The sequence below is a fragment of the Meleagris gallopavo genome, chromosome 2 (assembly GCF_905368555.1).
Source record: "Meleagris gallopavo chromosome 2, MGAL_WU_HG_1.1, whole genome shotgun sequence".
NCBI classification, from domain to species: domain Eukaryota; kingdom Metazoa; phylum Chordata; class Aves; order Galliformes; family Phasianidae; genus Meleagris; species Meleagris gallopavo.
Genome location: NC_139405.1, coordinates 79,669,304 through 79,696,387, shown reverse-complemented (window position 1 = coordinate 79,696,387; position 27,084 = coordinate 79,669,304). Strand labels below are relative to the sequence as shown.

The following is a 27,084-nucleotide window of genomic DNA, read 5'->3' as shown; positions in this document are numbered from 1 at the left end:
TGGAATAATAAAATCCATATTTTATATGTGACCATTTTGTGCTATACCACAGATTTAGATGACTTTTGCAAATTTGAACAACTGGGCCAGGTTCTCTTTTGTTGTAAGTGGACCAAATCCCTGCATGGTTGAGGGGAGCCCTACTAGTGCAGCTGTGCATCTGTTCCCATGTGATCTGTGAGGAGACCGCTTCAGAGAAAGCTGCCTTCCATTGGACACGTGGTCGTATTGTGTCCAGAGGCTACTGAGCCATTCTACACTTAGAATTTGACCTTTAACCCAGGGCTTAAAGGATGTTAGACTTCCCCATTAGCCTAACTTAGTGAAATTTATCAAATATTTAAACATCACCATCTCTCTAACTGTATCTCTGAGTTCAGAAACTTGGTTTACTTTTGCACCTATACTGACATCAATGAAATATATGTACTAAATATAAATACATATTACTAAATATTCTGATGGTGACTTGCAGCAGCAGTTTGCAGACAAACCTGTAATCCCCACTCTCCTCAAATAGCTTTAAGTCAGACTCTGAGCATCAGAGTTTGTCCTTCCTAACTCATATTTTACATGTATGGGAGTGTTGTAGTGGTAGCCGGGATAGAAACATCAGTATATCTTGGGTGAAAACCACAGTATTCATCATAGGAGCTCTTGGGAATTAGTTGGATTTTAAAGCTATGGGGTGAATTTGCTGTTTATGAAAAAGGCCAAAAGAGAGCAGGATACTTACTTTAGTTCTGGAGAACTTCATGTTTCATCACTTAACTCCTGGAAATTTATTTCCTGGTGTACAACAGCAGTACACCAGGTAGAGCGTGGGTTCTGCAGTACAGAAAATTGAGATAAGCCAGCCCCATAAAAATACCATTAGAACCATGCTGTGTTTCTAGCAGAAAATGAAACTAAATGGAACCTAATTCGTGCTAGGAATGCAAGCAAATTCTTACTTATGTGTTATTTGGTTCTAAAAGCTGAGCTGATCTGTAAACAATACCGTAATATCTGTGTTACACAAGGGCAATAAAAGGCCATGAGAAGTTGTTCAGATCCGTCCCATCCTGTAAGGCCACTGAAATTTCTGGACTTCAAACAAAATTTGTGTTGGCTTCTTTAGCTGCAGATGACGTTCAGGTTCCAGAATTGAGCACGTGTTTTTCACAAATGTCTGAATTAATTTGTTGCATGTGTTTGTACAGGCAGTGTGGGACAATGGTGTTGAATCAGAAAGTGATCTGTTTTTTCACTTCTTTTTCCCCCAGTAACCCCTCAGGAAAGCCAGGCTTTTCTTTTGCAAAGGCAGTGTTCTTTGCATTAGTTTATTAGTTCTTCACATTTTTAAAGGTCACTCTGCACCTTACTGTGCGGTCGTTTTGAGTTTTTCGTGCTGCTGCTCGTTATTCTAATTGTTGTCAGACTGTTGAGGAATTTGGGCGCAATGAAGTCAGCTCGATTTCAATATCTGACTTTTATCCCTTTTTCTAAAGCAAGTTAAGTTGGTTCTCTGACTCAAAGGATGTACCTTTTCACAAAAACATCTGAGTCAAATGATTTTATTTAGACATGTTTTTCAGACCAATTAGGAGATAGGAACTTAAGATAAATTAGGATTCATTAATCCTAAAACTACGGAATCTAAAATTAAATCTAGTTTTATGTTCATTTTATCACACAAAGGAAACAAGTAATGTAGGTTACTTGCTCCAAATGAAGTTCAGCCTTTACCTCAACCACAGTTCCTAATGTCATTATCACCAAGATGGAAATTGGGCGCTGCAGTTCAGTGTCAGCTGAGTGCCCAACTCCTCTTTCCAGTTTTTGCTCTGATCTCACACAGGTGAGTGCTTTCTACAGTATTTTTGCGGAGCTGTCAATAACTTGCATTATGTTTGCAAATATTCCCATGAAGCATCTCAGGTTGGGCACCTGAAAACAGGAATATAGCTGATGACTTGGAAAATACTTGTAATTTGCCAAGAAGCAGATAATTTTCCTATAGCGATGGTTGTGTGTTCGTGTCTGAAAGACATTATTTACGTATTTTAGTAATGAGATTTTTTTTTCCTTATTATAGCTTCTCATGGAACAACAGGAATTACACAGCTATAGTTGCCTGTACTGTGAAATTTTAAGTTCCCTAAATACTCACTAGCATTCACTGAGAGAAGTGCTCTCTGAAGAAAACATTACTTGTATGCACAAATTGCTGTATGATCACCAGTGGGCCAAATTACGGCTCCTTGGACAATTTCATTGTTTAATATTACCCAACTTTTGAGTGCTTATGTTTGTAAGCATCTTTAATGTATATTTTGCATATGAGTTTTTCTGACTTTCATCGTCGTGTGATGGTCCCTAGGAGGACCTGGGCTTGTTCAGCCTGGAGAAGAGAAGGCTGTGGGGTGACATCATTGCAGCCTTCCAGTACCTAAAGAGAGCTTATAAACAGGAGGGGAGTCAACTCTTTGAAAGGGTAGATAACTGCAGGACAAGGGGAAATGATTTTAAGTTGAAGGAGGGAAGATTTAGGTTGGATGTCAGGGCGAAGTTATTTACTATGAGAGTGGTGAGATGCTGGAACAGGCTGCCCCTGCCACAGGTTGTGGATGCCCCATCCCTGGTTCAAGGCCAGATTGGATGGGACCCAGGGCAGCCTTGATGTGCGGAATCAAACTCTATAACCGCAAAGTAGTTATAAAGCAGGTATGGATTATTCAGTGCTGCGCAGACACTGGGTGCAAGGGGGATAGATCCGTCTAACTTGCACACTGTCAGGAAAAATCGTGCTACAGATATAGGCTGAACTAAGACATAATCAATAGTTTTCCTGGAATTCGGATACATATTCATTACACCCCTGAGAGTTCATTAGCATGCAGATCTTCCCCTCTTGTGCGTGCGTAGTGGGTCGTGGGATGAAGACTTGTCGTCTTTCTCGCAAAGGCTTCTGACCTAAACTTCTGACCTTTCGGGGGGGCATCCCCCCAGACTGGTTTCTTCTTGCCCTGTGGACATCTAATCACCTCCCTGCCAAATGTCCTCGGGCTGTTCTCAAACCCTTATCTTTATGGCCTTCATCTCCCTCACTATCCCAGTCACAGTGTCTGCCATCCCTTATTTTTCTAACAAGCTCTACATTCTTGCTTCTATAAACTATTTCTAACTATTCCCCTTCACCCCCCCTTATTCTCAGTCACTGTGAAGCCTTCTTGCCTTTTTATTTTCACTTATGGGTCTCACCTTTCAGCCTGGTCTAGTATTAAATCAGGAGGTTGATGGCCCTGTATGTGGCAGGGGGGTTGGAGATTCATGATCCTTGAGGTCCCTTTCCACCCAGGAATTCTGTGATTCAGTGACTAACTCCACAATATTACTTTTTGCATCTCCATCAGCAGCCATTTTCTTGCTCCCCTTGATGAAGACATGATGCACACATCCCAGTGACTTTTTCATTTGGTTACAGAAAGCAGAGGAACACTGCTGCACATCAGTCAGTGTTCTTCTAGGGAGAACTTGTTTTGGATGTTACAGATTTTGTCCACTTGTCCCTTCCTTCCAAACCCCAGGGGGCTGCCTTTCCTGCACTGCTTTCTCTCCTGATCTCTCTTGGAAAAGACTACGTCTGATAATCATTTACTACATCTTGATGCCCAGTTCTTCAATCTACACTTTAGGAAAATAACCACTGCTATCTTCCTCAGTGTTCCAACTACCAAAGCAGCTTCCTCAGCAGCTAAGGTGATGAAATACAGGTTGGATGAACAGACAACAGCCAAATTGAGAACTGGCTGAGGAGTGGGGCCTGGAGGTGGGTGATCAGTGACACGAAGCCTGGCTGGAGGCTAGCAAAGAGCAGAGTGCACCAGGGTCAGTACTGGGTGCAGTCCCATTGAACATCTTCATTAAAGATATGGCTGATGGAGGAGTGTTCCCTCAGCAAACATGTGGGTACTACTCTACTAATCTGGGAGGAGTGGCTGATATGCCTGAGGGTCGTGCTGCTGTCCAAGGGGACCTGAAAAGGGTGGAGAAATAGACTGACAGGAACTTGAGGAGGTCCAATGAGGGCAAGTGCTGAGTCCTGCATGTGGAGAGGAATAACCCCAGGCAACAGGACGTGCTGAGTTCCACCCACCTGGAAAGCAGCCTGGTAGAAAAGGACCTGGGGGTCCTGCTAGACATCAAGTGGAGTATGAGAGAGTAATGGGCCCTTGCTGCAAAGAAAGCTAATAGCTTCATTAGGCAAAGTATTGACAGCAGGTGTTGGGTGGTGACTCCTTCACTCCTCTCAGCACAGCTGAGGCTGCACCTGGTGTGCTGAGTCCAGTTCTGGGCTTGCCAGTACAGGCTGGAAATAATTCAATAAAGGGCCACCAGGATGATGAAGGAACTGGAGCATCTCTGCTATAAGGAAAGGCTGAGAGAGATGGGATTGCTCAGCCCAGAGGAGACTCAGAGCCTCAGTCTTTCTATATCAATATCTACATCAATGTACAGAAACAACTGAAGGGAGAATGCAAAGAGGACAAAGCCAGGCTTATGGCAGTGGTTACGGACTCTGAATCCATGTGATTTTGCTGCTTCTGAAGAAACAACAACCCGCTTACTAGTACTTGCATTGGATATACACACTTTAATGAAGATGTTCAATGGGACTGGACCCAGTAGTGCATTCTGCTCCTTACTGGCCTCCAGCCAGGCTTTGTGCCATTAGTTACCCGCCTCCAGGCCCCATACCTCAGCCAGTTCTCATCTGTGATCTTCCTTTTCAGGATAGTAGCATATTCCCCTCACTGTCTTGTAACTGAGTCTATTACTTCTAATCTTGCTTCAAGGGAAAGTGTGGAGGATCCTTAGGCCCTCACTTCTGGACCCTCTGTGAACTGCATTCCTGTCAGGTCTCTTCCTCTCCGCTCCCAGCCCAAGGAGTGTCAGAATTTCATTGGGATCACTCATTCCTCATCAGATTTCCTTTCCCAAGACTGGCTTAAAAGCTGAAGCTGTCTAAAATTAAACATTAGAAACAGAATGAAATAAAAATCCTCATGTCATGTTTAACAGGATACAATCAATTGGAAAGTTGCTGGATAAGTTGTGGCCTTTACAGAAAGGTTTAAAAATTAATATTAATATCCTCACAGAGCTCACTAAAAACCATCACCAACAAAAGAACACCCTCCGTTTCTCTAAGGATTGTAGAAGCCTTCAGCACTGACCTACCTTACCCATACTGAAGTTCATTTAACTCCAGGCAGGTAGCTTCTGTTCCAATGAAGGTAGAACAGCTCAGTGCCTGGCAACTGTATATTTGCCACAGGCTACTTCTGTTTTTCGAATAAGATGCATATTTTGGTAGCATGCCCTGCAGTTACTTCATAGAGCACAGCTGTTCACCACTGAAAAGTGAATCCTTATGAGTAGATGTAGAAGGGGAGAAAACAATACTAATAAAAGCTAAAATTGGAAAACATTTATGATAATTGTTACTGTGTGACTTTTGCTGTGTTCTTATTCCTACATTATGGATACTTCCATATCTCCAGAAGGAATATCTGAGACAGGGTATCCCAAGCTACTTTTATAGCCATGGGAACAGGCCTCTGGTCTCTTTGCTTGGGGAGATTTTGTCAAAACAAAAGCAAATACTTTCCCTTGAGACATGGATGTGTTGCATCAGGACTGGAATCCTCCAGAAATACTGGGAAGACTCCAAGAATATCTTCCAACTACTCAGGGGTATGCAATTTCATTTTCTTGACCTCACAGTCTGGGTTTATAGAATTAATCTGCTCATGCAAGTAAAATGAAAAGCAATGGACATCAGGAACAAGCAGCCCAGAGAGGTGGTGGAGCCTCCTCCTCCAGGGATGTTCAAAACCAATCTGGACACTTTCCTGTGCTATCTACTGTTGGAAAACTTCTTTAGCAGAAGTTTAGATTAGATGATCTCCAGTGGTCCCTTCCAACCCTTACAGTTCTATGATTTTGTGTGATGCTGTGACTTGACAAATTAGGGATCCCTCTTATGTAGTCCATGCTATTATTTTATGTGAGCCTATCCTGTGTTCCTTTGCTTCGAGCTACTCACAATGGAGAACAATCTCTTTGCTTAATTTAATTACTCTTTAAGGAGAGGAAACAGAAAAATGGGGCTAGTTTGGAAGACTTATTCCCAACTGAGTGCTGGGAACAAGTACAACCGGTTGTACATTGCAAGGAACGAAAATGCAAAACAATCAACCTTCTTTAAATAACACATTTTCTGATAATGTGAGAGAAGAAACCATTATGAACTGAAATGAAGCAAGAAGATTTCAAATAGAAGCTGTTGCCTTAAGCTCTAATATCTGATTTATTTGCAACCAGAATGGAGTGGCTGGAATACAAAAGGCCTGTGGAAAAGTCAGACTATTGAAATACTTAGCAATAGTCACAAGGGTTGTTCATGCAAAGTCTACTGGGAAGAAAGAGCAAAAAAAAAGAGATCTTTACACAGCTGTCAAAATTAAGAGATTTATGTATACACGTATAATGATAAGTGAAAGCGAGTGGATAAAATAAGGCTTACACATTGATTTCCAATAAGTAATTTACATGATATGGGATTGGATGCCTTTTATCTAAAGAAAACTTCCTGGGAAAGAAACCAGAGTTTGATTTTAAAAGGAGAGTCCTCTTGGAACTGGCAAGTATAAATCCCAGAAAAAGTTCTTGTTCTTTCTTGAACTGTGTCTCTGAACATCAACTGCTAAACCTTGATCAAGTTAGAAGTGTTCTTTCGCAAATATCTGAGCAAGCTATTCTTTATCTGGATAAACTACAGAATAAATTCTGCTGGCAGGACTAAGTTGGCAGCTACATTTGGAAACTCCACGTGGGTAAATCCAAAATACACTGGAAACCAGTAAGGTGATAACTTCATATTTTTAGGTTTTTTTCTTCAGAAATTAATTGCAAAATTATAAAATGATTCTAGGGAGTATCAAGGCATTAAACTGAGATATAGAAAGGCAGGAAATGCCAACAGCTGACGCTGACAGGCTGTGAGGCATTTCAGCATGACCACATTACACAGACATGCTGTAATAACATAACATTTATATATATTTAGTGTATGTCAACAAAGCAATGTAAAGTAAATGAACTCCTGGCCTCATTAAGTTGTTGGCTGTGACTTAAGTCAATGCCCATAGTCATTTCTACAGGCAGAATTTTACTCACTATGTGCAATGTGTTTAACAGTTGAAGCTACATATGACCCACAACAAAACCCAGCTAATTACAGCACAATTTAAGCACAAGCTTTTTGTCTAAAGAGACACCTACAGCAAAGGGCTGTAGTCAATGTCAAACCTGATTTTTGCATTTAATCTTCCATAATCAAGTCTGGAGGGAGAAACTTAACACACAGTACCAACAACTTGAGGGTTGTACCGTTGTAGGGAGATTTCCAGCCCCACCAGTGGGATCCTTTACCCTCTTGTCTTTAGCTGGTGTAAATCTTAATCAACTTAATTATAAGTAAGAATTCACTTTCTTAGAAATTTAACTAGCCTGGACACTATGTGATATTCTTTGAAATGCAAGCATACATAATATCCTCCCAGGGTTTTCTAAGAACTCAGATAGGATCCTTTAACCTGCTTATCCTTTCAAATACTTCACCATTCATCAAGTCTGACAAAAGACAGTGGCCCATAAAATTACCATAATTTTCTTTGTTTTAATGCGGCAACTTTAGAGACAGAAAGCGTTCAATCTGTAATAACCCCAATTCAAATTTAAAAAGTTATAATATCTGGGTGAGTTAAGACACCACAGACATCTAGAACATTGTCAGTTCTTTGCAGCAGGACCACAGCAAAGAGACACGTGCACTTCAACAGTTCACTTAAAAAGTTCTAGTGCCTTTTCTTGGTAATCTGCACTCAGCCCTGTTGAACTCCATGAGGTTAGCACAGGCCTGCTCCTCAAGCCTCTCTATGTCCCTCTGGTTGCCATCTTTTCCCTCCAGCCTATAAACCACACCCCTCAGTTTGGTGCCAGCTGCAAACTTGCTGGAGATGGTGCTAACAGGTTTCTTGTCCATCAGCACAGCACCTGTAGCCTCACAGGCACTGTGATCCTGCTGCTGAAGGAGAGTTCTAGCTGTGAACGTCACCTGGGTGCTAGGACCTCTGAATGGACCTGCATTGTGAGTCTCCATGTGACACACTGAGGCACAGGAGGAACACCTTCATGATACGGGCACAAGGGGCTCCCTCACAGACACTGAGCTGCATTTGCCCCTTATCAATATCCATAGTCTGAAAAGCTCTTGAGCAAAAAGCATTTTGCCGAGCCAGCCATACTTTTCCTGCAGTTCCAAAAAACCTCAGCTTGTTGTTTCAATCTAACTATCCTACAAAGGACATCTGAAATGATTCCTGCTTTCCTCCTCATGCAGACAACATAGGAACACTGAAACACACTGTACCCACTTTCTCTTTCATCTTCTTTTCCCTTTACAGAGGTCGAGTTCCTGAGCTCACATTTCACTGGTGTGTGAATCTTCCTCTCTTTTCCCAGGAGAATTACAGAACAGATGCTGCTGTGTTCTGGGATATTTTTAGGTTTCCCGGGGAGAAGAAAGGGAGAGCAGCAATGCCTCCTCCTCATCAGGGAGGGGCACCCAGGCCGTGGGACAGCCCCTGGCTGCAGCGCTTCCAGGTCACAAACAATCACAGGCTTGTTGGCACCAACAATATTTGGTTGGCCGTTTCCTGACACTGTATCCTGTTTTGATAACAGAATTGCATTATTTTTTTATCCAATCAGCGAATTTATATTTTCACTTAATTTCCCAGCCATACCCCCCTTTCCAGATGATAGTTATCTATCTTCTACAGATAAAAGTGAGGCTGAACATACAAAGAGCTGGCCTAAAAGGTAATGACATAAGTAAACTCCCATTTTTGAGAACGTTTAAAATAATTTGGTTTGTCAAAATTGTTGAACATTCTTAAGTCATGTCAGATAAGTACACCATTGTCAAAATTTAACTTGCCACTTGAAGGTGCGTTTAAAATCCCCAGCAAGCTCCCGGCATATTCTGTCAGTGGCAGGAATGTTAATCTGGACATGGGATTTACGCCCACCCGCGCTTTGCCTGAGCTGCAGAATTACTTGCATGCTGAGTCCCCTGGTGCCACTTTCACACGCACATCCCTGCTGGTCTGACAGAGCCCTTCTCTAGGAGGGCAGTGAGGCGCCAGCACAGCTTCCCAGGGAGCTGTGGGTGCCTCATCCCTGCCAACACCTGGCAAGTTGGATGGGCCCTGGGCAGCTGAACTGGTGGGGGGCAGCCCTGCTCATGGTAGGGGATTGGGTCTGGGTGGGCTTCGTGGTCCCTTCCAAACCAAACCTATGACTCTATGAAACCACCAGGGTTTCTTCTTGCCCATGACAGAGGCCAAGGCACAGTTATGACTGTCCTGCCTACAGGGGAAGACAAGACTGGAAGAAAATACTTTGTTTAAACAGTCTGTCAGCTGCTGGCTGTGCTCAGTTTCTTCCTGGACATTTCCAAACATTCGCAAAGGTGCTAAGTGCATCTTGTTGAAGAAATGTAGCTTGGACTGCAAGATGAAGGAAACCACGAGGGGCTTTGAGGAAAAACATGGGTTGAGTTCTCTCCATCAGCAAAATTCACAAGGCTTTCAGGGTCTGCGGGGGACAACGCAAAGTCAGGACAACTGTGCCACTTGTGAAACGCTGCACAGAGAGAAGTGTTTATGGCCAGCTGGCCAACAAGCGGGTGGTGCCAGGCATGCCCATAAAAACCAGGGTGGGGGAGGTGACACAGAGCTCACGTGTGGGTGCTTAAGAAGGGGTGGCTATACATGTCCTGGGCTGCATGACACATGTCACAGATATGATGCAGTGCTGCCCAGCTCTCTGCAGCATATAGTCTTGTAAACATAAACAGTGGAGTGTGGGTGACAAGATAAACAGTCTCATTTATGATGTGATCAAGGACATGAGCCTAATCAGGTAACATAAATGGCAAGAAAGGCATGTTTGCAGATTGAAGCATGTTTGTTGACACTTGCAGGGCTCATGAGATAAAATATAAGGTGTTTTGAATGTCTCTTGCCTTTGAGGGTAGCTTGGGCACTCAGCACCAGTCAGGACAGGGTGAAGATTGGTCCCACTCAAGGGATGCAGATGGTGGGGGACACTCGGCATATATGCTGCACAGCCGTGGCCCTGGCACCTACATCATGTTGTGAGGTGAAGTGAGTCTGCGAGTTCCCAGAAAATAGCCATGATGGCAGTGAGCACAGCGGGGTGCACACAAGGGGAGCTCCTGTGGAAGGAACAGAGTGGCTTCTAAGTGATTTCCAGTTTTCAAGGTTTTCCACAGCAGGATAGAAACCAGAGTCTATCTTCTACCCTGCTTTATAGGGTTAATTAACATAAAACCAACTTTTTTTTTTTTTTTTTTAAACCAATAGAGTTAAAGAATCATAGAATCACAGAATTATTTCAGCTGAAAGGGACCCTTAGATGCCATCTAGTCCAGCTCCCCTGCAATGAACAGGGACATGTACAGCTACATGTCGTTGCTCAGAGCCCTATCCAGCCTGACCTTAAGCATCTCCAGGGATGGAGCTTCCCCCACCTCTCTGAGCAACCTGTTCCAATGCCTCCCCACCCTTATCATAAAAGACTTCTTCCTTATATCCAATCCAAATCTCTCCTCTTTAAGTTTGAAACCATTTCCTCTGGTCCTGTCACAACAGACCCAGCTAAAGAGTCTGTCCCCTTCTTTCTCATAGCCCCCCTTAAGACGCTGAAAGGCCGCTTTCAGGTCTCCCCGAAGCCTTCTCTAGGCTGCACAGCCCCATCTTCTCAGCCTGTCCTCGTGGGAGAGGTCCTCCATCCCTTGGATCATTCTGGCCCTCCTCTGGCCACACTCCAATAGGTCCGTGAGAATTCCACAAAAAAGACAGGCAAAAAAGCGCGAAACATCACTCCTAACAAAACAACGGGAATCCCCATCGCACAGCAGCAGGTGGGGCAGGCCCAGGAGCTCCCGGCGCAGCCCTCTCGCCCCGCAGCTCCGCCTCCAGCCGTCAGGGCTCGGTGGCGTCCGTAGGTGAGGCGGCTCCGCACAGGTGAGCGGGGCGGCACCGGCCTCGGTGTCCTATCGCCTCGTAGGCCACCGCGGCCGCGGAGAAGGCCGGCAGCCCGGCACGGCTTCCTATCCACCTCCTCCTCCTCCTCCTCCTCCTCCCCCGCCGCCGAGCTCCCGCCCCCGGCCGGCCCCTGTGGCGCTGACGTGCGGGCGGGTGGCCGAGCCGGGCTGCGGAGGGCGGCGCAGAGCGGCGCGGCGGCGGCAGAGGGGCGCGGAGCGGCGGCCGCGTTAGCAGGTAACGCCGCGGCCGTGCTGCAGGCCGGGCTCCCCCCTGCCCGGCAGCGGGGGGCGGCGGCTGGGCCTCTCCTCGCCGGAGCGTTCCGGGCGGCCCCGGGGCAGGTGCGGGCGGCTCCCGCGGGGCCCGGCGGCGGGGCTCGGGGTGGGGCTGTGCGCGGGGTTGTACGCAGCTTTCTGACAGCAAAGGCGGTCGACGCGCGGAGCGGGAGTTGCGCTGTGGGAGTTGGCGGAGCCGGGAGCGGCCGGGCGAGGCCGCGGTGCGGCGGCAGGAGCCGGGCACGGCCTGTCCCGGGGACGCGGGGCCGGGAGACGTGCGGAGGTACCGGCAGCACGCGGCGGGCGGCGGCTCGGGCGGCACCGCCGCACGGCCGTGCGGAGCCGGAGCCTGACGGGCGCCTTCCTGAGCGCTCCCCGTAGGAGGAATTCATCCCAGACCTTCCTTATCAGGTGCTGCTGGGGTTAAAGTGCTTTCTCCTTACTTCCTTCACTGAAAAGTCATTGAACTTTTCCCCCCTTCCCCCCTTATTTTTTTTCTCTAAGTGTAGCTCTCTGTAAAATGCCATACGTGCCAGCTGACGCTGAGTTTTATCCACACTCCTTTCAAAAGCACTTCTGTGCTTGTAGGATTGTCCCCGTAAAAGAAACAAACTCTTTGCAGCCTTGTCCGGATAAAACTAGGCATGGTCTGAACTGCAATGAAATGCATCTCCTCTTGGAGGGCTTCTGCCGAAGTGCTGTGGCAGGCTGCCTATGGGAAAGCAGTGCGCCTTATCAGTGTGATAAGCTGCCAGAAACCCAGCTATGATTTCTGCAATTTGCGTTTGATACTAAATAGGAAGAATTAAATGTGTCTTCCTCTTCGTTTGTTGTCACTTGAAGATAGCTCACAGTGTTATTGTAGGTACTGCTGATGCTCGCCTGATACTGGGCAATCACATTCCTGACTAGTAAATCCTGATGCTACCAGCGACCCATAAAATTGAATTAAAACCTGAATTAAAAGCTTACAGATTGCAAGAATGCATGGTTGTTACTTATTATTTCATTTAAACATTGCTGCTTGTCAGCCCTTTTCTACAGCAGTGGAAAGAAGTAGCATGTCATGTCTCCAGCCATGGTGTTCTACCTTATTCCTGGAAGAAAACAAGCCATGGAGCCATCCCATAGCTTGCTGGCACTGCGGGCTCAGCATGGCCTATGGACTGGGCGAGCAGGTGCTGGGGGACAAAGGTTGGCCGCTGCATTCAACCTTCCTTTATTCCAAGTGTGGCATATTAACCAAGGGCAGGGATGGACTCCTGAGTTAACATTAACCTTCAACCTTTCTTCTGCTGTCTTTTCAAGAAAGATGCAAAGAAAAATGCTGGGAAAAGGCTGAAGGACAATAGAAGCAATTAAATGATTAAAAAAAAAAATTTCCTTGGGCAAATCTATAAGCATAAGCAAATGTTGTCTTATGATGCTTGCTCAAATGCCATAAAGCTGTGCTAATGTGCAAGTTAGATTTGAAGTGTACATTTTATAAAATAACTGCAAGGAATAAAAATGAAAGAGTTTATTGCTGGGGTGGGATGGTAAATACCAGAATTGTTGGAGCACAAGTTAGTAAAAACAGCATAGGAAAGGTTTCAAAAGTAGAAGTTAAGAGTTAGCTTATATTTTTAGTGCATGTGCTTTTAATATGTGTAAGTTAATAAATTATTTTGTGGAAATACAGTTGTGTCTTTCTGAAGCCATAAAGCCAGCAGAATGAACGTAGGGGTGAAGAAATCTGTTGCAAGGCTTACTAACTTCATGAAGTAAGAAGCACTTCAGTAGTAGCTTGCAGGAACTGCAAGTTGAGCTCATTTCCCCCACCCTGTATTTCTAGCTGGGTGGGTGTCTGTGCATAACCTGCCCTGAGCTCAGTGTCCTTTGGGATCGGGGATTACTACCTGCTGGTATTCGATGGGCACAGTAACCATAATGGTTCTGTGGTATTTGGTGCGCTCTCAGTGTTTGGACACAGTAACCACAGTGGTCCCATAAGGAAGGTCAACTCCTGGCTCCCCGTGCCTGTTCTGCACTGTTCTGCAAAGGCAGTCTTGTAAACAAAGCCCTCTAACCTTCCCACTCTCTTGGTGTTTAATAATGCCAATCTGAGGAAGACCCTGAGATGTTACAGGTTTTGGCAGAGGAAATACAGTGTATGGTGATGTGAGTGATGTGGCCAAGGTGAGAAGGGAATAATTTTTTTACTGTCGCTTTCAGCACAAAATGCCAAAGCATGAGATTAGCTGGCAGGTTCAAAGAAAACAAAAGGGTGTTTTTTACTTACCCAGTGTGTAGCTACTTAAGCTTTGAAAATCCTTTCTGAAGCATGTGGATACTAAAAGCTCAAAGGGACAAAAAAAGCAACCGGATGAATTCATGGAAGAAAACTCCTCTGAGGCCCATCCTGTAGAGCTGCTGTGGCTCAGGGGTTGGCCGCGGGTGGAGCTGGGGTGGGATGCAGGCAGAGCACTGTCATGTGTTTACCAAACTTTTGTGTTCGTTCTAGGCATGCAGAGCTGCATGCAGCGCTACGGGCAGCACCCCAGGAGCAGCAGGTCTGCTCTTTGACCCAAAACAGGTGATTCTCGAGAAATTATTTGCTCATATGAAGAATTTGGTACCAGCTGAACCTAATGGACTGTGTCTGGGTATACTAAGTGTGGTGACTGCTCTCAAGGGGTTGTGTTGTCATTGTCAAATGGGAACAGTAGCTCAAGTAGTACCATAGGACGGTTCTGGCACCTGCAGATCTGATGTTGTCATCGTCTTTGTGCTCTGGGTTAGCACAGAATTTGGAAGAGGTGGAGGAGGCTTTCCAGGCCTTGTTTTTGATGCTGTCTTTTGGAGAACAGGGGTTTCTGATAAATTTGGAGGCTGTGTTCAAATACGAAATGCTGTGTTCGGAGAAAAGAGTTCCCATCAAATTGGTTGGCAGCAGTGCTGTGGGGATGAGTCTGCAGGTTGCAGGGGATTGTAGTAAAAAGTAGGATGCAGTAATGTGAAAGTTAATCTGTTAACATTTGGTGTGAAGTCTAAGCTAATAGAATAATGTGCATAGTTTTGTTTGCTGCCCTTTAGGAAAGATAAATGTGAGCTATGATCTGGAAATGGTCATCAAAGCTTGGGAAGGGTTTGGAAAACATAATCTGTAAAGGCCAGATGTATTTGCAGGTCAAGGCCTACAAAGGGCAAGCAAGTGCTGTTCGAGCAGAAGGAAGTTGAGACCAGGAGACAAAAGAATACCGTCTTAAATGTGCTGAGTCTTTGTTCTTCTGACAGTAATTATCAAAAAAAAGATGAAGCCAGTTTGTACCAAGGATTTGATTTAGTTAGTAACAGTAGCTGTGGTTCGGGAAAACCTTGGAATGAGCGGAGGTTGTGGAATCTGCTTTTTGAGAAAGTTACTGGAAGAAGGACAGAGCCTGTATGAGGGACACTCTTTGACTTCTTGTGCAGAGGTTTGAGCTTGATGAATTCTTTAGGTTCTGCTTGGGTTCTGTCTTGGGCTTATAAAGAAAAAGTCATTTCAGTGTTCAAGAGAAATCCAAATTCTGTAATACGAAAGTAGATTATTTCAATTGTTTCTGGTGATCTGTTGTTGCAGCTGAATGCATTTTGTTTTAAAGTTGCTGGTGTTGAGGCAGGTTATTGCAACATGCGTTCAACACCAAAATGCTCTGGCTTAGGAGTGCAGCCTGTAATCCTGCAGGAAATGTAGTTCTGCAACCACACTGTGATTTAAACTGGGAAAGTCAAAGGGATAATAACTGAAGTATTTGTCATCAACTGTAGTATACTCTGTATGTCACTTCATTGTCTGTGTCCAAATGTTCCAGTATCTTCTGTTCTGAAATGCTTTTAAAGAATGTCAGTGTGCAAATCTGGTGTTTCTTTTTTTTTTTTTTTTTAAATAATTATAATGTGTAAAGTAGATTGCATTTATTTTGGTACCCTCATTCTGAATCTGCTTTTTGAACTATGCATGGGCAAATAAAAATTGACCTGTGATGTAACATTTTAACACAGCCTACTGTATGTTTAGATTTGTTCGGAATGGATGTGTTACATTTGTAGTAAATAATAGGAACTGAGACTTAAAAGATGTATTTCTGAGTGGCACCAATACTGCAAATAACACATGAAATAAATGAATGTTTTGAGTTGATATCTGTAGATGAAGTGTCAACTTCCCTGTTGCTGAATAGCATGCAAAAATGGGGCAGAGCACAGTGGAGCTAGTTCAGGCTGGCACTGCCACTGCTGTGTGTGTCACAGATCAAGATGGAAGCCTGCTGTTACCTGTGGATATGGAAGGTAGTTTGGGAGCCCCTGAAGAACACCGAGTTTTTCCCAGTGAATGAGTGTAGCAGGAGCAAGTTGCTGCCAAGCTGTGCTTGTCCTGCAGTTCCAGTGTGGATCTCAGCTCCTGTAGGTATGCTCAAGCTGTGCAGGCCACATCACAGCTACTGCTGTAACACATTACGGACAAACCATGGGTTTGAGTGGGTTGGTATCTGAGTGACCAGGAGGATTGCCAGGGCAGTATGTTCAAGTATCAGGCTCCAGTCTGCTCTTAAGAACCACAGCGGGAAAATTCTCAGTCATCAGCTGGAGATCTGAGTGTATCCTGAATTCATAAGTAATCCTACAGAGAGCCTTTTAACATCAAATAAAACAAAACTTCTATTTGCTTTTTGGAGCAACGTTGCAATTCATGCAGTGAGTTTGCTGAATTGATTTTTGCAATAGAAGTTAGTTATATTTTCATTAAATATATTTTCATAGTGGGTGAACTTTCAGTATCATGAAAGAATTTGCTTCTTTATAATTAGCATGACTTAGCAGACTGATTTGAAATTTGGAGGGGAAAAAACAGAAGTAGAGAACGTGACAATTCAGCGCCTGACCAACATCTCTCTCATGTCTGCTGAATGGGTGGCTGGAGTGACAGAAGCAGCTTCCTGAGCTAAATCAGAGCTATTCTCATAGATTTTTCTGGGAATTCTCATTATCACTTGGCAAAGCTTTGGTCACGCCAGGTTCGTTCCTAATTGCCCAGAGAGCTGACTGAGAGGTGATGTTGGGATGACCGCGTTATTACAGAATTGGTTGTGGAAGGGCTGCGGCCTGCTTGGGCGCCAGGCCGGGCCACGGCTGGGCAACTGTGTGGGGTCATACGGTTCTTCGAGCTCCCATCTGAAATGTTTCCAAATTTATTCCAATGCACCACATTGCAGCCACGCTCCAGGAGAGATGGTAGCGATGAGAATCTTTTAGAAAATGTTTGGAGGTGAAGAGGGGCCGTTTTGCTGCATCTTCTATTTCCTCGGAGGGTGTCTGCCTGTGGGTACGCCCAGGAAGAGGCAGTGAAATGTTCTGCAAAGGGAACATTCTGTAGCTGGTCTGCAAGGTCAGGGCTTCACATATGCATTGACCTCCTCTGTTGCAGACACCAGAGCTTACACACTGCATTTTCCAGGAGAAAGATCAAAGCGTTAGGCGAATGAAAAGGCTAACAAATATTTTAATGGCTTCAATTCCGATGATTCTCTAGGGCTGTAATGCTGTGCATAACTGGACAGATGTAATTGCTTGCAGTTCCCCCGGCAGCTTGGGTGCTCATGCACCTGTCTTTGCAGACTGCAGGAGATAACACAAAGTCCTCTCTACATCTCCCTGCTGCAGGGGACACAGTGAGTGCTGGAGCCAGGAGAGTGGGGCAATGGGAGCAACACAGCAGCAGAAATGCAGGGTGGAGGATGAGAGGTTACTGCTTTAGCTTACTCCACCTCAAGAAACTACAGCATTTTTGCAATCCTCTAAAGCTGTGTAACCCTTTGTTGATGTCGCTAGCAGAGAAATGCAGAAGCAAGGAGCATGCGTATGGATTCTCAGAGCTGGTACAGTAGGACTGCAAAAGATTCTACATAATCATGGACTCCACTAGGCCCTAAAATAGTGTAGTCTTTTATTACTGTATGAAAATAAGAATGTTTGAAGTGTGTCTAGAGAAGGGCCACAAAGTAATCCAGGAGATGGAGCATCTCCATGCAAGGACAAGCTGAGAGCTGGGGCTGTTCAGCGTGGAGAAGGCCCTCGGGAGACCTGATGGCAGCCTTTCAGTATTTAAAGGGGGGCTATAAGAAAGAAGGGGACAGACTCTTTAGCAGGGTCTAAGGGGAAATGGTTTCACAATTAAAGAGGGGATATTTAGACTGGATATAAGAAAGTAGTCTTTTATGATAAGGGTGATGAGGCACTGGAACAGGTTGCCCAGGGTGGCGGTGGAAGCTCCATCCCTGGAAATGTTCAAAACCAGTCTGGATAGGGGTCTGAGCAACCCGATGTAGTTGTCGGTGTCCCTGTTCGTTGCAGGGGAGTTGGACTAGTTGGACCTTTAAGGTTCCCTTCCAACTGAAATGATTCTATGACAAATCTACGATGATTTATTTTTCCTTTCTTCTCTTACCTTTGTACCTTACAAAGGTGTAGAAACTGAGGAGATAAACCTTTGCCTAATTTTTAAGTTGTTATTTTTACAGTGTTTTCTGATCACTTGGATCATTTCTGATCATTTCCCTGTGTTCACACAGCTCATCTTTAGCAGGTGTTCAGGCCATGCATGGCATTTTGCGTTGTGGCACAAGGAGCATTACTTGTGTGGGTGCTGCAGAGTGATGCTCCAGCTCTTACTCACTGCCTTCCCTTTCGATGAGCAATCTGCCAGGCCCATTTTCTCCTCCTCTTTTAATTTTTTCCTAAAAATAGACCTACCAGCTGTGTATTCATTTGTGGGCATACACGTGCGTGTTGCGTCATTGCTTTATTGTCCTTATTTGCTCTTAGTTGCAAAGAAGCTGTTTCATTGAGGCTTTAATGTTTTTACAAATATCAATAACTGATCTTCTTGTGGTCATGGCATGAAGGTTGTTTTAAATTTCTCAGCTCCCAGAAGACAGAACAGAAATGGGCTAATTTATCATAGCTGTACTGAAACAGAATTGTTAGGAACAAAGCATTTAAATGTGAGTATATAGAAGGATAGAAGTTCCAGAGATGACGTAGTGATGTTGTCTTTAAAGAGCAGTCCAGTTAGAGCTGTCTTGTGTCTTCACAAGCATTGGAAATCAGTCACTGTCAGACACACAGTCTCAGATTATATGGACTTTGAGCAAGTGTTTGGTTCACTGTACAAGTGTCATAAACTAAAATAATTTTTTTCCAGCTGTTCGCTGACTTGTTATGGGTGTTTGAAAAGTTGTGTAACATCTCAATATTTTCTTGGTCATTTATACAAATAGAAATTCTAAATTTTGCTTGGGGGAAGGATGCTTTTTCAAATATGTTTCCCATCATCTTCTGATTGTAATCTGAAACAATTTTTACCTGCTGTTCTGTTTTACTTTGAAGTCTTGCATCTTTTCAAGGAAAAAAAAATAATGCTACTAACTTAGGGAGAGAAATCTTAAACATGATGTTTCTTAGTGTGCTATCACGCTGTACAACTCATGTCTTACTCAAAAGGTCAACACCCACAGAACGTGTTTTTTGCAGTGCAGTCATCTAAATAGATGCTCTTCTTCAGGCTGTAACATTCTTTTCCTATGGTAAATAAATACAATCTTGAAATGAAATGGCATCTGATGAGTTGGAGATTTCTGTGCTGCATGCTGATTACATGTGGGTATGTTCACCAACAAAGCAATGATGAAAAATATAGAAAATATTTTACCGCATACTCTTTCAATTTAAATCCTTGCTGCTTTTCCCATTTTTTTTCATGCATATACTTATTTTTAAAATACTGTATTGAATTTCTTTTAAATTGGAACCAATTTCTTTTTTTTTCTTTTTTTTTTTTTTTTACAAGCGTGGGAAGTCGGCTTCTTTATTTATTTGTTAAGGATTTATGTTTGTTCATGCTTTCATCATTTAATCAGTGGTTTTAAGAGACTGAGCTGATTCCTAGACTTTTTTTTGAATGCCATTTGCAGCTTCTGTTGCAAACCCTTCTGTTACAGTCGTGGATCAGTTACCGAGCTGCGTAAAAGGAGAACGTATTTACGTCCTAAAAGAATGCAGTTCTGTTGTTCCCTAATTTTTATTTTTTTCGGTCAGAAATTGGTAGCTCGCATAACTAGTAAGTATATACTTTAAGTGCATCAAGTGGTTGTGGAAATCTGTTTAATTTCACACAAAAACGGCTATTAGAGATTGGTTGTTTTCTGTATTAATCTTGGTTTCTTCATGAATCCCTGTGGGAGGGACAAAAGTGAACAAAGGATACTTTATGTTGTTGGTATGTTTGCTCAGTGACTGTGCTGGGTTAGTTCTAGGCAGGAGCAAGAGAGAAGACGACAGAAAGAGGAGAAGTTTGAGACAAGCTGCTTCTGGGCAAGCATTTGGGAGCTGAGGGATGATGCCAAGGCAGGAGAGGCCTGTGAGCTGAGCAGGTCAGAGTGAGTCTGGAAATTTCAGAAGGGAATGCTTGAAGAATGACATCGAGGCAAAATGTTGTTTTAACAGGTAGATGTTTTGGAGTGACACCTGAAGATGGGGATGAGCTGTAACACGGTGAGATGCAGTCTCTGAGAACTAATTGGCTCATGTTTTCCTCAAATTTAATATCCTCTCGAGCAGTCTCTTTTCTTTTCTATCAGCCATCTTACAATAGCCAAAAAAAGTTTTTGGGAGACAGGTGAGGCAGGAGCCCTCTTATAAGGACCTGCCACTTCAAGCACTGCATGAATTTTATGGTGAAATTATAACTGACAAGATACAGCTGTGCACCAGGGTTGTATGGGTGCTTCATTTTAAATTCATGCCCTATTTTTGTCATGAAAAACTTATCCTAGGCAGGCATACCCACAGAACACTAACTAGTAGTGTCAGGTCTGACACTGAGGTGAGCACATCTGTGTGATAAATAGAGGTGTTGTTTTATTTTAATCTCCTGTAAGGGTTCCTTCTTTTTTGAGTTGCTGAACTTAGGAACTAGGCAATTCAGAATAACACACAGCCTTCAATTTCACTGTGCTCTGTTGAGGTTTTCACTTATCGTTCAATACTTACGGGAAGAGAGAATGGAAGAAGATTGTGGGAGGGTTTTTAATGATCCTTCTCCAGCTGAGGGGGAGGTACCTGGTGTATCCCCAAAGGGCACCCACCCAACTGGAATGGGAATGACTTGGTGCGAGGCTCCAGACTGCAGTGAGTCATAGTTGGGTCTGTGATAGCTGATACCACATTCTCTGCCCTGCTGGGTGTAATGGCAGTCAAATTTTGACCCAGATGCATGTGATAGCATTTATTTGGAGTTCACTGGAACATAAAGCGTAGCAAACACTCCAGGGTATGTTACAGGATATGTCATCTGGATTGGGCTGCATTATTTTAGCCATTACGTACCTGGATCTTTACAGGCTGCAACAAAGGTGTGATCTTGATCCATGGTACGTTAGGTGCAGGTATTTGTGGGTGGCTTCACCAAGTGGCTCCCTGTGAATAGAATACTTCTGCTTTTAGGATCAGCTGATGTCCTTAAAGAAGCTCTGTGTAAACGCTATTCCCAGGACATTTTTCTGTTTTTTCTTTTTTTGCTTTTACCTTTCTAGTTCCAGGATATCCTGTCCTGCCTTTTGTTTTTCACAGCTTCCTGGAAATGAAAAGCATTTACGTGGCATCAGTCCTACAGATGTGAATGCAGCTTCACAATCTCCCTGCTCATCATGGACTGCCTAAATCAGGATAGATTTCAAATGGAGTTTGTACAGTACGGCATGTAAAACTGGCTGCAGCATTACAGTTTTCAAGGAATGAAAGAGATGCTGATTTTTGATTTCCCTGGCAACCAGACTTTATGACTAATGAGAAGTGTAATGGAGAGACAGTACAGGACAGCTGGTGGAAGAAGAATTTAAGAATTGGAAAGAGTTTCTTTTAATCAAAATCCATGTCTTTCTCTACTCTGTCTTCCATGTTGAGGATGACCAATGTGGAATTGCTAGTAAGCACTGAATTGGCAATGACTGTAATTACTTGGAAGCTATCAACCTGCAGTTTCCCCTGCTCATCATTCTGAGGTTGAGGGAGTGATGTGGAGGTGACATTTACTGTGTGCAGTGCTCCTGCCTCAGAAGGCTTAGCTCACATGGGCTGGGCACAGCTTGCAAGACCAGCAGTGAAAACTTCTCGCCTGTGTCTAAATCCATAGGATGGAGTATTTTCTGTTGTGGCACGTTATTGAGGATTGCTGCTCTTCTGGGGACTCCTTTGGGGTCCTTGCACTGGATGATATTGCACTGATGTTCTTGATCAACAGAAGCACATTTTCATTGTGCCGAGAGTGCCCTTGCAAAGAAATCCCTGTCTTTTGATGCATGAAATGCTCATGAATCCCTAGACTAAAGCAGCAGTATTTTCCTGTTTAGGGAAAAATGGAAGAAACTGAGAATGAAAGTACTGTTATGTTGAGCTAAAGATGTGCTTTTGAAGCTAATTTCCACTGCAGCTTAATGTTTAAGGGAGAAGGCACTTTTACAGAACGGTTTAGAAGGGGAGTGCCAGAAGCTCTCCAAAGCCAAGTGCAGTCTAGAGCATTTCAGGGAGAATTCTTGCCTGGAATAATGTCACTCCATTTTCTAGGATGTGGCCCATTCTGCTGTCATGTTTTCTCTTAGATGTCACCAACAATACAGCTGTTTCCATGTTTGTTGACCTGATTATAGCTAACATTTTAACTGTAAATGTGATTTGCTCCCTCTTTTGATAGCAAGAATCATTCAGGGGCTGAAGTGAGATGGAATACCTTAGAGGGAAAGGGAGATGAGTGTAAAGGAAGACTAAAAATCATTCACAGTAATGAGGGTCTGTCTTTTACTGTATTCTTGTTCCAGGGAGCAGATCAGGTGAAACATTAACCCTCTGCCCCATGCTTCCCTGCCATTATGTTGTTCAGTAAAAACTTGGTTGGAGAGTGTTACAGCAATAAGTTACAGGGAGGCTTTCATAGTTATTACAGCATTTCCTGGGTGGCTCAGTATTCCTTCTTGAAGCCACACCTGGCTTACTGTAGCTTCCTATGCTCTTATTACAGGGTGCTGTTTGCATTTCCAGAATGCTGTCAAAAGCTTCCATATCAGAAGAAGATCACAATGTCACGCAGCATGCTGGATGTGGGAAGAAATTAATTGTTAAAGCATCTAGTAAAAGTTGAATGAGTTTTACAGAATAGGAATGGGGGAAGAAAAAGCTTATTTTTACACAGCCTTTGAAATATACTTTTGCTTCTCAGTTTGAATTTGAATATAGGGAATTTTGCTAACTCTTCACTTCCATGTAGTAATAATAATAATGCTATCTGTTAACAGACCAGAGGCAGTGGTATTTTTCTTCTAGCAAAATCAGGTTTCTATCCTTCACAGGTCATGGGACTGAGAGGTTAGCCAGCATGAGTCACCATTCTCATTCTTGTCTGTGAAAGAATAGGAAAAGACTTTCAGATTGTGCAGGCGTTTGAGAAGGGATTTGATTAATTTATTGTTTTCTTTGTTGTTTCCAAGAAATTGGAATTGAGTAAGAAGCCTTAATTTGTGTATTTATTTATTTACTTTTAAGTTTGTCAGTGTAAGCAGTTGCAGCTAAATGAATTCTGTTGCTAAGTTACCCAATTGAAGCAGAAACTCTGAAAGATGGGATTTTCCTTTTAACAGTGCATCTATACTGAAATACAAAGGCAGGTTGATGATTAATGTTATTAATTTTATTTCTGCCTAATAAGAAAGAGATACCAGCTGCTTTTATTCTTTGTAGGCTACTTTGGGAAAAACACACTCCAGGCTTAAATATAGTATTTCAAATTACAATCTAGTGTGTCCTTTAAACATTGTCTATTTTTTTAGTAGAAACGATAAGATAATTCTTCAGACTTTGGGTCTGTCCTTCAGTCAGCAAAAGGAAGCATCCATGTCCATGTAATTGAAGACAGGTATGCTATTGTGAAGGGTGGAACATGAGTCTTTGTAAAGAGAGGTGGAGTCTCCAGTAACATGGTGTGATGGGGATGCTGATTCATTTGTTATTTGATGATACATTTTCCAAAAATGGGTCCGTGGGATTTGTGTCTGTTGTTTGTTGTTGCCTGGTTGTTTTTTGTTTATAATTCAGTGCGTTTTGGGTTTTGTTGATTGGTCTGATTTGTCTTATCTTCACTTTTTTTGAACTCAGTTGTTCTTGAGGTCTTGCCTCAAGATGCTCTAAGCTTTTTGCATAGTCTCTGGAATTTGCCTGAACCTTGTGTTTTCATTGTATTGTCTATCTCAATAGCAAACAATGGATTTGAAGTTTTTGAGTTCCTCAGGAAGTATCTGACTTCATTTAACTGTCAGAGTTCTTTGTGTTTCTACATCTCTGTTCTGTATGTGATTTTTTTTCTTTCACATTATGTTTTCAATATTTTCTAAGTTGATCTTAGGAGATTTCTAAATACGTGGTGCTGTAAGACAACTGTATGTAAAAGCTTCTAGTTTACTGGTTTTCCCTTGAAAAATTCAAAAACAAAAGCTATACTTCGATGAAAAATTTTCCTCCAAAGAGGAAACAGCTCCAGTGACTTCAGGAAATCTATGAGGGGTTTGGTACTTCCCCTCCTCTCCAAAAGCATGCTTAGATCCTGTAACAGTGTGAAGAAATATCCATTGTGAAAGGAGATTTGAAATACTCCTGTTCTCAAGAAAGAGTTTGAATCAATTGTGTTTGCCTTCTCTGTAGAATTTCCTGATGTCTCCAATTTAAGCTCCTATGGAATTCAAATTTTGCATGAATATACAAAGAAGTTTTATTGACTTAAGACCACCACATTGGAGTCCCAGATAGTGTGCATCAGTGAACTTCAGTTGGAATGTTATAGGACAGAAGTTATAGAATCGCAGAATCATAGAATGACCTGGGTTGAAAAGGACCACAGTGATCATGTAGTTTCAACCCCCCTGCTATGTGCAGGGTCGCCAACCAGCAGACCAGGCTGCCCAGAGCCACATCCAGCCTGGCCTTGAATGCCTCCAGGGATGGGGCATCCACAACCTCCTTGGGCAACCTGTTCAAGTGTATCACCACCCTCTGTGTGAAAAACTTCCTTTTAATGTCTAACCTAAACCTCCCCCGTCTCAGTTTAAAACCATTCCCTCTTGTCCTATCACTATCCACCCTTGTAAATAGCCATTCCCCCTCCTGTTTATATTCTCCCTTCAAGTACTCAAAGGCCACAACGACGTCTCCTTGGAGCCTTCTTTTCTCCAAGCTAAACAAGTCCAGTTCCTTCAACCCTTCTTCACAGGAGAAGTGCATCAGCCCTCTGATCATCTTAATGGTTCTCCTCTGGACCCAATCCAGGAGCTCCGCGTCCCTCCTGTACTGAAAAGTCCATAAAGCTGAAGAGGATGCTGCAGAAAGCAAGGAAGTGGTCAGGTTGTTTTTTTGTGAGTTCATTGAGATAAGTTCCAGAAGATCACATGGTCTTCAGTAACTGTATAGCCATTTATATGTCTGCGTGCTTTAGAACTGTGTTTCTCGTTCTTCAGCTGGGAAAAAAATATCAGTAACTGTTTCATGTTGAACTGTTTGGCAGTCAGCAGTGAGGGTCTTGCTTGTAATTACAAATGCATTGATTGAATGCTTCTGTCACCAGAAGGTTATGCGTGACATTTCTGACAGTCTCCTTGATGTTTTGATTGCCACTGTTGGTGTTTCTGAGTACTTGCAATATCTGCAAATGTTGAGACTGAAATTCTCTCAAATGATACTATTGAAAGGCCCTAACATGTATCATTTGGGCACATTTGTGTTTAAAATAAAAAAGGCAGCTGCTTTGCAGACTGGGTGTGAAGTCTTGTGAGTCACTGGCTGAAACATGTTGACCCAGGAAGAAGGAAAGAACCAGTTCTACTTCAGGATCTGTGTTGGAAGTAATTCTAGAAGAGAATTTTCCAAATGATTCATTGCCATTGTATTTAAAATATTGTCTATTTCTGGTCTGTGTGTGGTTTGCAGTGATTATATTTCCACCGATTACAGATTTTTTCTGCTTTTGATGTTGTGTATATATTTAATATTTGATTATGTGATCCTTATCCTATTTTGTCAGGCAACAGGTTTGTTTAAAACTTCACGGAATTTCTATTTTACTGGAATTGGAGATATATAAGAAAGTTGTGAAAATGTGCAGGAAGAAAATACGCTGCCTTTGCCTTGGAAGAATCAAGAGGATGTGCCTTAAAACTTAGAAATTAATAACAATAATATTTTAAATTAGAAATTAATTAAAAATATTTTAAATTTGAAGGATTTGGAAATTCATCAGTTAATAGATAGGGCTCGACGAAGGCTTTAAAGGTGCTCTTCTTGATACAGAAGGTGTTTGAATTAAACAAAAAAGTATAAGAAGATTTAAGTTTCATTGAAGTGTGCTTAAGAATTATTTCATGTTATCCTCTTCTCTAATTGATTAACTGGATAATAGGTTTAAATGTACCAAATGACAAAACCCATGGATTTTATAGCAACTGATCTGAATTGATCTAATTATGTCTGTTTTTTCCTCTTGTGACACCTATGTGAATCCTATGTGAATCCTAATGATGTATAGCAAGTTGAACTAAATGGAGCTGTGCCTGTTTTTCGGGAGCGGGATGAGAAAATTAGAAATTTCTTCAAGAATGTTAATTAAATGAAAGTGCTAAGTGGGAACGGCTGTTTGGTGCATTAGTGCTCCACCTACACCTGGTCCTTCTCACAAATATAGGCAGTTCCATTTGATTGCCTTTCAGTTTTCTCAACTTCATTTTGTATCTGTGGACATTATTTGAACATGTGTTTTTCTCTTTATAAGAACAACTCAGTCGTTCTGGTTTTCATACTCCCCTGATGTTTCTATTGGGTGACTGGATTCTGTCAGAAGCATCCGTAGGTTCTTTGGAATACTACTTCTCTTGATCTCTCTTTTGGGGACTTCTGAACCAGCAGTTAAAAACAACTGGTCTAGAAGTGTGTTCTTTAAATCCCAGAGGGCACATTGATCAAATCTTTCTGTGATCCGCATTAAGTACCATACTTTTGTATTTGAAGAATACAGTTTCAACTATCCTTGACCTCAGATAGTTCAGAAAAATGCCAGTAATGAATTGAGAAAGCTTCACAAGTGGAGTTTCTATTATGTTGTCCATATTCTTCTTTGTGTTGCAAAAGCATGTAAAGAAGGAAAAAATTGTTGCATGTTTTTCTCTTTGAAATATTTAAAAATGTGCCTTTATTCTCTGAAACTAAAATTCATAATTCTCTGGATCAGCTGTGAGCATCTGAAGTCAAGGTGAGGCCCAGGTAATTCAGGCCACACTTGCACATATTTGCTGAATTTTGCAAAATGCTGCAGATATCATCAGCTGGGGGAGGTAGAAAATGCAACACCTTTTCTGAAATGTTGAACAAAATCTTCAAAGCAGTGGAAAAACCACTAGGTTTAGGGAGGTTTGAGTTTTTACTTGACTTTAAACTTGAATCATTAAAAAAATACCCTTTGATATGTGTGTCAGATTTTCTTTGTGTTTCTGCATTAAATATTTTGATTTTAGTGAAGGAAA

The 27,084-nt window shown here is 42.8% G+C and overlaps 1 protein-coding gene across 3 annotated transcripts in view; it reads left to right on the top strand.

Annotated features, from left to right (window-relative positions):
* Positions 1 to 11,042: 11,042 nt before the first annotated feature.
* Positions 11,043 to 27,084, top strand: part of MYO6 (myosin VI) — a 97,912-nt gene continuing 81,870 nt past the window's right edge. Inside the window, exon 1 of one of the 3 annotated variants that reach the window (XM_085217772.1) lies at positions 11,043 to 11,162. The gene's annotated coding sequence lies outside the window, so the exon portion shown is untranslated. Of the gene's footprint in view, positions 11,163 to 11,203; positions 11,418 to 11,502; positions 11,522 to 27,084 lie in introns of those variants that run through there. The other 2 variants (XM_085217771.1, XM_085217773.1) reach the window with 2 other exon arrangements.